This window comes from Lithobates pipiens, unplaced genomic scaffold (genome assembly GCF_037356315.1).
Source record: "Lithobates pipiens isolate NorthernLeopardFrog02 unplaced genomic scaffold, aLitPip1_a1.2 Scaffold_18, whole genome shotgun sequence".
In the NCBI taxonomy this organism is placed as follows: domain Eukaryota; kingdom Metazoa; phylum Chordata; class Amphibia; order Anura; family Ranidae; genus Lithobates; species Lithobates pipiens.
The window spans coordinates 434,794,957-434,812,091 of record NW_027507758.1 but is presented as its reverse complement, the minus strand read 5'-3'; the positions used below and the strand labels follow the sequence as shown (position 1 = coordinate 434,812,091).

Sequence of the window (17,135 nt, the reverse complement as noted above, 5' to 3'; positions counted from 1 at the left end):
CCTAAAACAAGGGGTCCCCCCATCTCCTCCCCCCACAAAAATAAATAAATAAATAAATAAATGAATAAGTAAAAAAATATTTTTTTTTCTTTTTTTTCCTTCCCCTTTTCTTTCCCTTTCTTTCCCCCTTTTCTTCTCCTTCTTTCCCTTCTTTCCTCCCCTCTTTCTTCTTCCTTCCTTTATAAAAAAAAATAAAAATTTATAAGGGGTTATGAAGTATATGCATCCAACCTCCCTCCCCTAGACGCCCACTCCATCCCCCATAATTCCAAGATATATTGAGGATTTTCTAAATTCCATCCAGTTCCTCCAAGTCGCCTGGAATCTCATTTCGGCTCCCCTTTGAAGGTATATTAATTCTTCCATAATCCTCATTCTGTCTATTTCCCTAAACCAATCTCTTATCCCTGGTGTTTCCTTTACTTTCCAGTATCTTGGGATCAGTACTTTCGCTGCGTTCAGCAAAAATGGAGTTAATGCTCTTCTATATTTTTCCCTGGGGCCCTCGGTCGCGTGAAACAGACATTTCCAGGGATCCAGTTCTATTTCCTTCCCATCGATCTCTTTAATTAAGCCCACCACTTTTTCCCAATATAACTGGATTGCACTGCATTGCCACCATATATGGGCGTGAGTTCCCTCCCTCCCACATTCTCTCCAGCAAAGGGGTGATAAGTCTTGGTTAATCTTATGCATTTTCGATGGAACATAATACCATCTAACCAATAATTTATAATTCATTTCTTGGATCTTTGTATCTATTGAAGTGGAGTGGGTATAGTCTATAACTTTCCCTTTCAGTTTTTCTGGGATTGATTGATTCAATTCCCCTTCCCATCTCCCAAAAGCAGGCATCGCCTCATCCTCCATTAAAGATATTAAGGTCCTATATATTTTAGAGATCCCCTGTCTGCCCGCTCCTCCTCGGTCAATCAATTTCTCCCAAGGATTTAAATTGTCACCAGAGCGGAGAAGTTTTGGAAGGGACTCAACAAAATGTTGGAGTTGTCTGTATCTCCATCCATCCCATGGTGTTCTACCGTATTTCTCTCGTATCTCCACTAATGAGCATAAGCTATTTACTTTTATCACATCCCTTAATCTTAATATGTCCCTATGAGTCCACTTCAGGAACATTTTATTTTCTTTCCCCGGGGGAAAATAGTTATTTCCTGACAGGGGCATTAAAGGGCTATTATTATTTTGTCCTTCTGTACCTTTAAGTACCCCATCCCATGTTCTTAATGTTTCCATTGTAATCTGGGATATTCCTCTAGGGAGACCCCTAAACTTCATTGGAATCCAAATGATCTGACTCAGGGCAACATTACTCATATTATCTTCCAGTGGTACCCACTTTTTATATGAGGCATTGTAAACCCAATCCAGAATCCTCCTCATTACCGCTGCTGAATGGTATTTTTGAAAATCTGGGAGAGATACCCCTCCCTTATCCTTAGGTCTATTCATTATCTTATAAGAGACACGACTTCCTCTTTTGTTCCATATAAATTTCTGAATCAGGGATTTAATAATTTTAAAGTAGGCCCCTGGGATATTTATCGGGAGGCTCTGAAAGATATATAGAGCCTTTGGAAGAATCATCATTTTAATTACGCTTATCCTGCCAAACCATGACAGTCTATGTGCAGGGTATCCTTTAAGATCTTGTTTAATTTTATTTAAAAGAGGGAGATAGTTATCTTGATATAAATCTGTAACTGATGTCGATAAGTATACTCCTAAGTATTTCAGGCCCCTCTCTTTCCACACAAAGGGGAAAAGAGCTCTAAGTTCTCTTCTCTCCTTTGGGGAAGTATAGACATTTAATATCTCAGTTTTCTCTCTATTGATCTTAAAGTTCGAGACATTCCCGTATTCCTCCAGCTCCTGCAGAATCCTAGGAAGGGACTGTTTGGGGTTCGTTATATAGAGCATAATATCATCTGCAAATGCAGATATCTTATGCTCATTCTCTGAGACCTTTATTCCCTCAATGCCATGGCTCGCTCTTATAGATGCCAAAAGAGGTTCTAGAGAGAATACAAAAAGTAAGGGAGATAGTGGACATCCCTGACGTGTACCATTATAAAGCCCAAAAGAGTTTGATAGGGTCCCATTCACCTGAATCTGAGCTGTAGGGTTAGAGTATAAAGCCTCTATCCACCTCAGCATTCTTGGGCCTAAACCAAATTTATATAATGTCTGCAACATATATTCCCATTCTAACCTATCAAAGGCCTTTTCCGCATCGACCGATAGAAAAAGGGAAGACTGCTTCCTCTTCTTAACTTCCTGCATTAAGAGGGTTGTCCTCAGTATATTATCCCTCGCCTCCCTTCCAGGTACAAAACCTGCCTGATCTCCTTCTATACAATCTGGCATATGCTGTTTCAGCCTCTCGGCTAAAATCCTTGCATAAATTTTTACATCCTCATTAATCAGAGAAATAGGTCTAAAGCTAGAGCATAATGTTGGATCTTTCCCTTCCTTTGCTAATATAGTTATAAAGGCCCCCAGAGCTTCCTTCCGTATCTCCCTTCCTTCCCCAATTGAATTCATATACTGATGGAAATAAGGTATCAATGGTCCCAGAAACTTTTTAAAGTATAATGACGTGTATCCATCGGGCCCTGGGCTCTTCCCATTCTTACTATCTTTAATTGCTCTCTCTATTTCCTCCTTAGAGATATCCCTATCGAGCATATCAGCATCCTCCTCTGCTATCCTCGGTAGATCTACCTTTCGGAGATATTGTTCAATTTTTTCCCTTCTCTTTTGTTTATCCTTGGGGTCCTGGTTGCCATTTACTTTATACAATAGTTGGTAATATTCTGAGAAGATGTTACTGATGTCTCTTGTTGCATATTTCATTACTCCCTTCTTATCTTTAATTTTTGCTATATAATTAAAATTTCTTCTAGGTTTAATTACCCCTGCCATTACCTTTGAACTGCCTAGAAAATTAGGCTACATCAGGAAGTGCTGGCCCCTGCCTCCTTGTTTGCCATAACCCTCTCCTCTTCTGGGACTGTCTAATTACTCTTTGTGCTGACCAAGCTCCCTGCATAACTTTTTTTGTAGCAGCCAAGAGAGAAATACTATATATTTTAGCAAAGTACAACAACCTGAACACACCCCCAGTTACAAACACCAAAAAAGTATCAGTTAAACCCAAACTGTGCTTCTTTTCAACAATTCTTTCCTCTATACTGGGTTAAAAAAATAAACACAATAAATGCAATATTAGAGATGTTGGGTAAAAGCTTAGTGTAGCATTACACTTTTGCCAACTCCGGGCTGGAAGAAAAAGAAAAAAAAACCCTTATAGTGTCCCCTGTACGGCAAGGGTTTGAATGCTCATTATGTTCTGGAGGGAGATTAAGAAGGCGGCATTACTTACTTTATCCCTGCTCCAGTTGGCTCTGGGTTTCTCCTCTTTTTCCCTCTGGGGCTCTAAACTCTGAGCGGTCCTTCAGCGTCATCACATACAATGAAAGGTTATTAATTCTGCATTTTGGAGGAAGAAAACGTGCAACTGTGGTTGAAGCACATTAGAGCAGATGCTTAAGAGGATCCCTGCTGGAGCAAGGATTAAGGTATATATTAGAGATTATTCCTCTACTTCTAAGGAAAAAAAGATGAAGGTGGAGGTAAGAGAGACACATGGATTTTTGAGTTGAAAATATCTTTATTATTTTATAATATAAGAAAAAATACAGGAAACAAGAATCAAGAATCATGGCCACTGCTAAATACAGGTCATATGTATAGTGCGCAATCATAGTGAGCAAATTATACTATTAAAGATGACCAAAGAAAGGGTATATATATAGAAAAAAATGACTGATAAGGACAAATGATGCACATGTGGAATAACAGGTGTAAAAAAACAGTGTGGCCTAAATTGCCTGAATCTATAGTAATAAGAATATGGACATGGCCTAGTAAATTATGATGGAGAGCAAAAGGGGTAAAAAGGGGAGAAAAGACCAAAGGTGGTTGAGAAGAGAAACAGAGATAAAGACAGAGAGAAGAAAGACAAGGAGGAGGCGAGTCTTTGGGACCAAAAAGGCAACAGGTAAAATGATAATAAAGATAGGGAGATAAAAGTGCTATAGGCCAAAGGGATGTACTGAGGTCAATCATCGTGGGAAGTATCATAGGGTTACTGAGCTGTCCTATGTGAGGACTATGAAGATACAGTCACTGAACTACCAGTAGTTGATATTATCTCCTTAAAGCAGTTGTATACCCCACTTTTTGAATTTTACCTACAGGTAAGTCTATATTAAGACTTACCTATAGATAAAATGAATATGTCCTAAACTAATATAGTTTAGGGCAGTGGTCATCAACCCTGTCCTCAGGGCCCACTAACAGGCAAGGTTTTATGTAATACCTTGGGGAGATGCAGACTAGAATACTGCAACCACAGAGCAGCAAATTATATCACCTGTGATGTATTTCAGTTATCTTGCAAACCTGGCCTGTTAGTGGGCCCTGAGGACAGGGTTGATGACCAATGGTTTAGGGGATATTCACCTTGCATGCAGCCGCTGATGTCAGCAGTGCATACGCTCTGAAGGTCCAGCATATCATGCTAGAACTTCAAAGCTTCTTGCCGGAATCAAGGGCTCCCGCGCACATGCGCGAGAATGACGTTATCACAACTCCAGCCACTTACAGTGCTGGAGCCGCTGGAAGAAATGCCGGAGGAACATGTCAGTCCCGTCACCGGTGACCGGGTGCCGCTGCGGGAGCTTCGTTCTAAGGTACGTGTTTCATAATGTGCTCGTATGTGACGCAGCACATTATGCCATTGTCTTGCAGGTTTTTTTTTTTTTTCGGTTTTTTTTCCAGCAGTTTACTACCGGTTTAAGAACATCAGATGAGGAGGACTGGATCCAGATATACCACAATACTTTATATTTTTCAAAGGCATCATTATCCAGCACTAACATTTCTTCCATGCACATGCTATCGTTTACAGTGGCGAGATAGGGATTTAAATCCAAAAGAAGGACAGTCCCTTCAACTGAGAGAAAGCTGGGGGATATGAGTTACATACTAAAGGAGTACATTTTTCCACTTAGGTCAGCGAAACTATAAAAAGAAGTATAAAAAGAGTGGATATTTGATGAGAACTTTAATTATCAAAAAGAAGAAAACCTACGTTTTGCTAATCAACTGCATTATATAAACATAAATATGCTTAATATTTTTTGTCTGTTTTAAAAGAGTATCTCAACATTGGTTATCTCTTCTATGAGTGATCAGGAAAGAGGCACGAATGGATAAACATTTGAACTGTATGTTAAATATACTATAAATCTAGGTAATGCTAACCATATTACATGCTAATAAACATCCTATAGTCTGAGTAAATAAAGCAAACTGACTTATGTATAGGTACAATGCAAAACCTAAATAAAAATGAATGTGGAATAGAGATTCATGAATAAGTACCGTACTTTCATTGAAAACAGGTCCATCTGGTGCAAGGCTCATCTGAATTGTGATGTAACCCCTTCCCGTGTAAATACAGATGGCAAATCTTGTAGCTCGGCTTGATTAATCAGAAAAAAAAAAATAATCCTCTTCATTGTTATTCAGTGATATCATGTACAGTATATCTGTGTGTCTGAAGCTTTCATGAAAAACTGACTACAGACATTAAAGTACAACAGTGTAATATTAGTGAGATTCTCCAGCAGCAAATAAAGTGCAATTGCCATTTAAATTGGTGGTATAAGGAATTTTGCAAAATATTTCTAAAATATGCTGCATGCAGACTTTTGATATCAGTGTTGTAAATGACAAAGAAATTCACAAAGAATACCTGTAGAAATTTGTTTCATACAGTATATCTCATCCTGAAAGGTTGAACCCGAGAATAGTTTAATTATATGATAATGATGATAATTATTATTATTAATATTATTATATTTTCATCCGTGGAGCCTTATGTTGATAAGCAGAAACAATTCTGTAGAAAGCAGATACCTTTTTATAGCAAACTATATATACTTAAACAAGGTGTTCTAGGTATAATTGCTCTGCTTTTTATGTCATACATGATGTTCTGGTCTTTTCTTTATTGTGATTTTACAAATATATTTGAAGTTAGTGCTTTTCTGGAACAGTCTGAAAGTATGAGTTTACTAAATGAGTAGATTGACTATTTAATAAGGTCACATCTGTGTTCACTTTAAGTACCCAGTCATGTACAAAAGAAAAAAACAATCTAGATTTTTGCAAACACATGATTTGATTAAAGTGAACATAAGCTTTACCTTATTCGTATATAGTATAAGGTAAGGGGACATTCACATTGCAAAGTTAACATGCCCAGTCTCTTCCTTTAATAAATGATTCCTTATAAATATCTCATGTAGAGGTAGAGACTTGCTCAACATAAAGTAACTTTGCTCCAGCCTGCTGTCATTCTGAGATCAGTTCTGTATACAATACATTAACTGCTTCACTACCTCTGTACATCTTTAAACGGCATGGTGGTCAACAGTTATTGACCTTCTATAAACAGCACTGGATAAAGCACCATCAGATATGAGCGGCTACTGTACTCACTAATATATGTGAACCGAGCTGTCCTCGGGTGACTCTGTTCACATACACTGTATATAGAGCTGATCCAAGCGGCTCTGTACCTTAAGATAGCTGTGGTCATGGAGAGACCAGTCACGTCCATTTTGTATCACATGTATGACAACCTTGCTTCTTTCTCTGCCTCCATGGTAATTATAGTGGGAGATTTCAATGCCATCTTAGATAGGGATTTGGACACTTCTAATCCCACCAGGTTGCCGGATGCATATTTCTCACATTGGGCCTCTGCCCTATAGCTAACGGAGATTTTGAGGTGGAGAAACCTGCATGCCACATAATTCTTGCACCTCTAAGCGGCTCTACGCTCGGGCTCCAGGATAGACTTCAATTTCTGTTCGCCAACTACCTTACCTCTTATTGCTGCGGGCTGTTGGAGATTAGCCACACGTTGCCTTAACAATGAAAAGGTTGAAGAGAACATGCAAGGGAAAATTGCTCAATATTGGGAATTTAATGAGTGCAGGATAGCTCCACTGGTTACCTGGGATGCCTTTAAGGCTACTATTCGTGGTGACTATGTCCCTGCCATTAAGTCTGTCAGGTGGAGTATGGCTCGGAACTAGCAGATCTGGAATCTAAAGTGAGTGAGGCGAGCCCAAAGCGGTATTTGCCTCTGATCCTTCTTCCTGCATGTTACTGGCGCAACTACTACTGAAACTAACATATTGAAAGCAAGATTAAAAAAAAGTAGTTTAGTGTTAAAAAATACAGTAGACAGTTTCTGACAAGTCTTTTATTAAAAATCTTCTTCTTCTCCGTTTCTTCCTCCATCTTCTCCCGCATCTTCATCCTCCGGTCTTTTCCTCCTGCTTCTTCTTCCTCTCTTCTTCTGTGCAGTGTTCTTCTTCCTCTGCCGTAGACCCAAGGGCATGGTATTGGCCTGGGGGGGACCCCACGCTGTTTCTTTTACAATTTTTTTTTTACATGGAGCGTGAAGTCAGCTGACAGCTGATGACTCATCGGTTGTTAAGGACGCAGAGGCTGGCTTCCCGGCCCCCTCCTTAGCAAACAGCTATATACAGTGTAAACATTTTTTTTTAAAACAATTGTGGCAAAATTGCGGTAAAAACGCAGTACTTGCCTTTTGGATGCAGGTCCATTGAATGATATTACATGCAAACAGGGGCGTACCTAGAGCATTCGGCACCCGGGGCAACTCCTATATCTGGCACCCCCCCACACTTTAAAATGTAAAAACACTGCACTGTGTCCCCTGCATACCTCTGCATCCCCCAATATCTCTTTGTCACTACTTTGTACCCCCTCTCCACAACTGGACTCCTTTACATTGCACAGCCCCCCGCAGCTCTGGATCCCTTTACATTACACACCTCTGGACCCCTTTACATTACAAAACCGGTGAACCTCTAGACCCCTTTACATTACACAACCCCCTGTACCTCTAGACCTCTTTACATTGCATAACCCCCTGAACCTCAGGGCCCCTTTACTTTACACAGCATCCTGCACCTCTAGACCCCTTTACATTACACAACACCCTGCACCTCAGGACACCTTTACATTACAAAACAGTCTGCACCTCTGGACCCCTTTACATTACATAGCACCCTGCACCTCAGGACACCTTTACATTACAAAACAGTCTGCACCTCTGGACCCCTTTACATTACATAGCACCCTGCACCTCAGGACACCTTTACATTACAAAACAGTCTGCACCTCTGGACCCCTTTACATTACATAGCACCCTGCACCTCAGGATACCTTTACATTACAAAACCCTCTGCACCTTTGGACCCCTTTCAATTACACAGCATCCTGCACCTCTGGACCCATTTACATTACACAACCCCCTGAACCTCAGGGCCCCTTTACATTACATAGCACCCTGCACCTCAGGACACCTTTACATTACAAACCCTCTGCACCTCTGGACCCCTTTACATTACACAACCCCCTGCACCTCTGGACCCCTTTACATCACACAACCCCCTGCACCTGTGGACCCCTTTACATTACACAGCCCCCTCTGGACCCTTTTACATTACACAGCACTGTGCACCTCAGGACACCTTTACATTACAAAACCCTATGCACCTTTGGACCCCTTTACATTACACAGCACCCTGCACCTCTGGACCCATTTACATTACACAACCCCCTGAACCTCAGGGCCCCTTTACATTACACAGCACCCTGCACCTCGAGACCCCTTTACATTACACAACACCCTGCACCTCAGGACACCTTTACATTACAAAACCCTCTGCACCTCCTGGACCCCTTTACATTACACAGCACCCTGCACCTCTGGACCCATTTACATTACACAACCCCCTGAACCTCAGGGCCCCTTTACATTGCACAGCACCTTGCACCTCTAGACCCCTTTACATTACACAACACCCTGCACCTCAGGACACCTTTACATTACAAAACCCTCTGCACCTCTGGACCCCTTTGCATTACACAACCCCCTGCACCTGTGGACCCCTTTACATTACACAGCCCCCTGCACCTCTGGACCCCTTTACATTGCACAGCACTGTGCACCTCAGGACACCTTTACATTACAAAACCCTATGCACCTTTGGACCCCTTTACATTACACAGCACCCTGCACCTCTGGACCCATTTACATTACACAACCCCCTGAACCTCAGGGCCCCTTTACATTACACAGCACCCTGCACCTCTAGACCCCTTTACATTACATAGCACCCTGCACCTCAGGACACCTTTACATTACAAAACCCTCTTCACCTCTGGACCCCTTTACATTACACAACCCCCTGAACCTCAGGGCCCCTTTACATTACACAGCACCCTGCACCTCTAGACCCCTTTACATTACACAACACCCTGCACCTCAGGACACCTTTACATTACAAAACCCTCTGCACCTCCTGGACCCCTTTACATTACACAGCACCCTGCACCTCTGGACCCATTTACATTACACAACCCCCTGAACCTCAGGGCCCCTTTACATTGCACAGCACCTTGCACCTCTAGACCCCTTTACATTACACAACACCCTGCACCTCAGGACACCTTTACATTACAAAACCCTCTGCACCTCTGGACCCCTTTGCATTACCCAACCCCCTGCACCTGTGGACCCCTTTACATTACACAGCCCCCTGCACCTCTGGACCCCTTTACATTGCACAGCACTGTGCACCTCAGGACACCTTTACATTACAAAACCCTATGCACCTTTGGACCCCTTTACATTACACAGCACCCTGCACCTCTGGACCCATTTACATTACACAACCCCCTGAACCTCAGGGCCCCTTTACATTACACAGCACCCTGCACTTCTAGACCTCTTTACATTACACAGCACCCTGCACCTCTAGACCCCTTTACATTACACAGCACTGTGCACCTCAGGACACCTTTACATTACAAAACCCTCTGCACCTCCTGGACCCCTTTACATTACACAGCACCCTGCACCTCTGGAACCATTTACATTACACAACCCCCTGAACCTCAGGGCCCCTTTACATTACATAGCACCCTGCACCTCAGGACACCTTTACATTACAAAACCCTCTGCACCTCCTGGACCCCTTTACATTACACAGCACCCTGCACCTCAGGACCCCTTTACATTACACACCCCCCCTGCACCTCAGGACCCCTTTACATTACATAGCACCCTGCACCTCAGGACCCCTTTACATTACACAACCCCCTGCACTTCAGGACCCCTTTACATTACACAACCCCCTGCACTTCAGGACCCCTTTACATTACACAACCACCTGCACTTCAGGACCCCTTTACATTACACAACCACCTGCACTTCAGGACCCCTTTACATTACACAACCCCCTGCACTTCAGGACCCCTTTACATTACACAACCTTCTGCACTTCAGGACCCCTTTACATTACACAACCCCCTGCACTTCAGGACCCCTTTACATTACACAGCACCCTGAAGCCTTTGGGTTCACACTGGTGTCTTGGAGTTTGTCGCAGTGTTGGGGTATATGCAGTTTTTCTGCATATAATCCTCATTTTTAGCTGCAGTCCCACAGACGTCTATTAGCTTGTGTAATTTTACTGTGTTTTCTGAAAGATTCAGTATAGAGGACATTTGGTGCGCTTTCAGAAAATGGTGCAAAAATGTGTAACCTAATAGAAGTCTGTGGGACTGTAGTGAAAATTGAGGCAACTGAACCACAGCACATCAGTGTGAACCCACCTGAGTCATGGTTCACATATATGTGATGCGATGCAGGAATTGGTGAGATTCCAGTGCAGATTCCTGCATTGCATGTTACTTGTTGGCTGTTCACACTGCCCTTTGCAAGCTGCTACGGGTGTCAATGTAAAATTAATGACATCCCCAGATCAGTTTGCAAATCGCAGTGAGAACTGTGAAATGGTGCAAGAATCGGATTGCATAGGTGTGAACACCCATCCAATCCAATTCCAGTGCAGACCAAAAAAAGGGTCCCTCACCATTTTGGTGCAAATGTGATTTCAGCCATACAGTTTGTATGACTGAATTTGCATCGCACAGACATTGCATGTGATTTGCACAGCAATTCAGTGTGAATCACATGCAATGTCTATGAACACAGTAGTGTAAACCCTGGTAAAGGAACATGATGGGGAGCAGGGACAGTGCTGATAACTTACTTGGATGTTCTTCCTCACACTGTTTAAATGTTCCCTCCCCCACATTCCTTTCAGAGCAGCTCAGCACACAGGCTGCACGGAGCATGGATGGGACACGCAGGAGAGAGAGGGGGCAGAGCTAAGGCAGACTCTTCCATCTCTGTGGAGGGGAGGGGGGGGAATTGTACTCACTCACTGGGCTGTTATAATTAAACAGAGAGTGAGAGCATTGTGACAATGGGTCAGTCTGCCTGAGGTCTCCCTGCTCAGCATGTCACATCGGCTGCACTACCAAGCCTGTCCCACTCTCACTGTTTCATACAGGGGAGCTGCCTGACACCCCTTTAATGTGTGGCACCTGGGGCGGACCGCACCCCCCGCCCCCTAGTTAGTACGCCACTGCATGCAAAGCGCTGAATTTTGCGAGAAAAAAGTCCCTGACCCTTTCCAAAAATGCAGAGGCACTAAAATGCTTTGATGTGAACATGTTCCATAGGAACCCATGTTAAATAATTTCCCTGCATTTATGTAAAATGCAAAATGCATCAAAAAACGCATTAGTGTGAATTGAGCCTTATGCAGCGGAGAACAGAGGAAATAAAAAAGGGAAAAAAAGTTATTTATATTGTTTTTTTTTTCATATCTATACACAAATGTTTTTCCTTTCATTTATATTTTTAACAGAGTGGGTTGCTTTACAAGGTGAGGGTTTACAATCACTTTAAATTTAAAGTCCTTATCACTATTAGCACAATTTTGTCACAGCCGCAGGTCACCTAATAACACTCTATTGGGTGCCCAAGAGGGGGCCCAGCCAGATAGGCTGTATGGGGCCGCATGATTGCCAACAGCAGCTCTAACACCAGATAGCTGTATTTGATCTAACTGGGGCTCAGTTTTCTTATAATCAAGTCACTGTTACCTGACCTAAACAGATTTGAATAAGTAAATTGCAATCCCTGTTTTACCCATTGCTACCGTATATACTCGAGTATAAGCCGAGATTTTCAGCCTCTTTTTTGAGGCTGAAAGTGCCCCCCTCGGCTTATACTCGAGTCATCGCTGTCTGCCCGCTCGATCAGCGTGTCGAGCAGACAGACAGCGGCCATTCTATTCAAAAGCCGCGCCTCCGGCTCCGCCTTCGCCTGTGATAGGCGGAACACTGAATTTCCCAGCAGCCTGTGTTCCGCCTATCACGGACGTCGTATCATCCTCGTACTACGGACGAGGATGATACGACGTCTGTGATAGGCGGAACACAGGCTGCTGGGAAATTCAGTGTTCCGCCTATCACAGGCGAAGGCGGCGGCGCAGCTTTTGAACTTTACAATGGCCGCCGACGAAGAGGGCACGGGACGGCACGGCACGGGACGGGACGGGACGGGGGCAAGGCAAGGCACGACACGGGACGGATGCAAGGAGGCAAGGCACGGCACGGGACGGAGGCAAGGAGGCAAGGCACGGGACGGAGGCTCGGGACAAAGGTAGGCTGGACACACACACACACACACACACACACACACACACACACACACACACACACACACACACACACACATGGATGGAGACACACACAGGGATGGATGGATGGATGGATGGAGACACACACACACAGGGATGGATGGATGGAGACACACACACACAGGGATGGATGGATGGATGGATGGAGACACACACACACAGGGATGGATGGATGGATGGACACACACACACACAGGGATGGATGGACGGACACACAGGGATGGACGGACACACAGGGATGGACGGACACACAGGGATGGACGGACACACAGGGATGGACGGACACACACACAGGGATGGACAGGCATGTCTCACCCTCGGCTTATACACGAGTCAATAAGTTTGCCAGTTTTTTTGGGGGTAAATTGGGGGCCTCGGCTTATATTCGGGTCGGCCTATACTCGAGTATATACGGTATACATAATAACACCCCTCTGGACATCAAGGAACTAATCTGAGCATCTTGCTATAATAGACTGGTCATAGAGGCTTTGCTTAGCAAAGTACATAAATGCTTAGAAATGTCTGAGACCAAACTAGAACTTTTTATAGACCTCTAATGCCGCGTACACACGACCGTACTTTCTGGCAGAAAAGATCAGACAGAATCATTTCATCGGATATTCTGATCATGTGTGGACTTCGTTGGATGTTTTTACGAACCTAGAAATATAACACGTTTTAAATCTTTCCGACAGAATCAATTCCTATCGAGAAAAACGTTCGTCTGTATGCTATTCCGACGGACCAAATAAGACACAAGGGCAGCTATTGGCTACTGGCTATTGAACTTCCTTTTTTAGTCCCATCATACGTCATCGCGTTCGAAACGAACGGACTTTGGTGTGATTATGTGTAGGCAAGTTCGTTCAGTCGGAACTCTGTTGGAACTCCTTTGGAAAGAACTCTGACGGAAAGTCTGGACGTGTGTACGCGGCATTACAGATTCATAGAAGAGGCTGTACTCACAAAGAAATCTCTGCTGTGTAAAGACCATTACCCCTCAGACTAATTATCACAAATAACTTTCATATTGAAGTCAGAATGTCAAGGTTAAAAAGAAAAATAGACAGGGCTCAAACATAATTAAAAATTTCAGGACTCCAGAGATCTCGGTTGTAATGGGGAGTAGAAGTACGTCTGTGCCTGTCATTCCTGGAAAATGTCTGATAATATGATCTGCAGCTAGTATATTTTAACCGTTTGTATTCTCTTACCTAAATCAAACTTCTACGCCAAAGCATGTGTTGCAATTATTCTGCTATATATCAATGGATTATAAAAATACCTGATATGAAGAAATATGGGGATATTTTACATTAAATCCAAGCACATTCATGTGTTTGAAATATGGTGATTTTTTTTTTTTGCAACCTAGATCACCTCAGGTGCAAAAAAAGTAAAGAAAGTGTTGTGATAAGAGGACAAAAGGACAGCAAACTAATAGGAATAACCGTCAAAAGGAATGTGCAACACTTTTTAAAATTACCCAGTAATTATTGATATAAAACTGGTAACTGTAAGGCTCGGTTCACACAGGGGCGACTCCGATCCGACTTCAGGTCGCCCCTAGTCGTCTCAGGTCGGACAACATTTAAAAATCAATGTAAGTGAATGAGAGCCGTCTTAATGCACGCTACTGAAGTCGCTCTGACTTCAAAAGAAGTTCCTGTACTACTTCAATCCGACTTGTAGGCGACTTGTACCCATTGATTTCAATGGAGGCGACTTTGACAGAATTATTAGCTCTAAAGGGGGATGTCCACGCCAAATTTCTGAAAAAAATTTGGCGTGGGTTCCCCCTCCGAGAGCATACCAGGCCTTTAGGTCTGGTATGGATTCCAAGGGGAACCCCCTACGCCGAAAAAACGGCGTGGGGGTCCCCCCAGATCCATACCAGACCCTTATCCGAGCACGCTACCCGGCCGGCCAGGAAAGGGGGTGGGAACGAGCGGGCGGCCCTCCCTCCTGAGCCATACCAGGCCACGTGCCCTCAACATTGGGGGTGCCTTGGGGAAGGGGGGGCGTGCGGCCCCCCCACCCCAAAGCACCTTGTCCCCATGTTGATGAGGACAAGGGCCTCTTCCCGACAACCCTGGCCGTTGGTTGTCGGGGTCTGCGGGCGGGGGGCTTATCGGAATCCAAGAGCCCCCTTTAATAAGGGGGCTCCCGGATACCGGCCCCCCACCCTATGTGAATGAGTAAAATGTAAAATAAAGTACAAAAAAAACACAACACACAAGATAAAATAGTTTATTGCACAGCTCCGGGGGTCTTCCGTCTTCGGGGGTCTTCTCGCCGGACTCCTCCGCTATCTTCTTCTAGCTCTTTTGCTAGCGGAGGAGCCCGGCTTTCTTCCTCGCCGCCACCCTCTTCTTCCGACTTCGGGGGTCTTGTCCCCCTCTTCGGTTCTTCTGCCGGGCCACGGCGCCTTCTTATAGCTCTTTTACAGGCGGTGGCCCGGTCTTCTGTCGCCGTTGCCGCCGCCTTCTGTTCTTCTTCTTCTTCTTCTCCTGGAGATGTTGACTCAACGCTCTCTCCGGCCGCAATGCCAGGGACGCGCTGCGCGGCGACTTATATAAGGACTAGGGGCGGGGTCATCGGTTGATGTCACATGGGTTGATGTCACATGGGTTGATGTCACATGGCGACAGTCCCAGCATCCTCCGGGACTGTGACATCGTAAGGGGGCGGGGTCACATTGTGACATCAACCCAAGTGACATCAACCGATGACCCCGCCCCTTCTCCCTATATAAGTCGCCGCACAGCGCGTCCCTGGCATTGCGGCCGGAGAGAGTGTCGAGTCAACATCTCCAGGAGAAGAAGAAGAAGAACGGAAGGCGACGGCGACAGAAGACCGGGCCACCGCCTGTAAAAGAGCTATAAGAAGGAGCGGTGGCCCGGCAGAAGAACCGAAGAGGGGGACAAGACCCCCAAAGTCGGAAGAAGAGGGCGGCGGCGAGGAAGAAAGCCAGGCTCCTCCGCTAACAAAAAAGCTAGAAGAAGATAGCTGAGGAGTCCGGCGAGAAGACCCCCGAAGACGGAAGACCCCCGGAGCTGTGCAATAAACTTTTTTATCTTGTGTGTTGTGTTTTTTTTTTGTACTTTATTTTACAGGTGAATGGGTAGGGGTACATTGTACCCCATACTCATTCACATAGGGTGGGGGCCGGTATCCGGGGGCCCCCTTATTAAAGGGGGCTCCCGGATTCCGATAAGCCCCCCGCCCGCAGACCCTGACAACCAATGGCCAGGGTTGTCGGGAAGAGGCCCTTGTCCTCATCAACATGGGGACAAGGTGCTTTGGGGTGGGGGGGCCGCACGACCCCCCTCCCCCAAGGCACCCCCCGTGTCGAGGGCACGCGGCCTGGTACGGCTCAGGAGGGGGGCCGCCCGCTCGTCCCCACCCCCTTTCCTGGCCGGCCGGGTAGCGTGCTCGGATAAGGGTCTGGTATGAATCTGGGGGGACCCCCACGCCGTTTTTTCGGTGTAGGGGGTTCCCCTTGGAATCCATACCAGACCTAAGGGCCTGGTATGCTCTCGGAGGGGGAACCCACGCCAACTTTTTTTTCATAAATTTGCCGTGGAGTTCCCCCTTCAGAGCTCATTCTCTGATTGGCCACGGCAAAAGTCGCCTGGCCTGGGGCGACTTGTAAGTCGCCCCAGGTCGTGTCTAAAAGTCGTGTTCAAGTCGTCTCCAAGTTGCCTCACAAAGTCGTCCTGAAGTCGTGTCGCCCCTGTGTGAACCGAGCCTAAACTGACCAGAATTTCTTTGCTCCCTACTCCCCATTCCTGCAGGTTACGGCACTCTCCTCTTCTCCCCAAAGATCTAGTCTGTCAATGGTCAGCCAGTATCATCAAGTACAATGCAGGACTGTTAACCTGGCATTGTATACAGAGGGGGCGTGCATGCGACTGCAGCCATGAGCAGCTTAGAGAGGAGATAACCCTGAACTGGACACATGAATAGAGGGAGCCTGCTGGAGCATACAACATTCCAGCACCCCTAGATATAATAAGCATTTAACCCTAGCAGTGCGGGGGGCTCCACTGCAAGGATATTTATTGCTCCAGCGTGGATTCAAGTGTAGGATGGGATGACAAGTTATTTTTAATCACAGCTGTGTTTCAGGGAACCCACAGTGCAAGGAAACAATGCATCTAGCTGTTAAATGATAGGATATTTTGCCGATAAACACATACGTATATGCTCTATAATTACATTTAGAGGTGACAAATATTAACAGATAAAGCATAAGTGAAGCTACAGATCGGCTGATGTTTCAACAGAAATGACAGGTGGTGGGAAAGCTGCCAAGAATGACAACAGCTTTGCACCTCTAGAACTCTGGTTCTACAAATGCATGGATGCAGGTCATGA

General features: G+C 44.9%; 1 protein-coding gene across 5 annotated transcripts in view; it reads left to right on the top strand.

Annotated features, from left to right (window-relative positions):
• KCNAB1 (potassium voltage-gated channel subfamily A regulatory beta subunit 1) overlaps nt 1-17,135 on the top strand; it is a 570,878-nt gene that overhangs the window by 247,728 nt on the left and 306,015 nt on the right. The gene's annotated exons all lie outside the window — the stretch shown is intronic.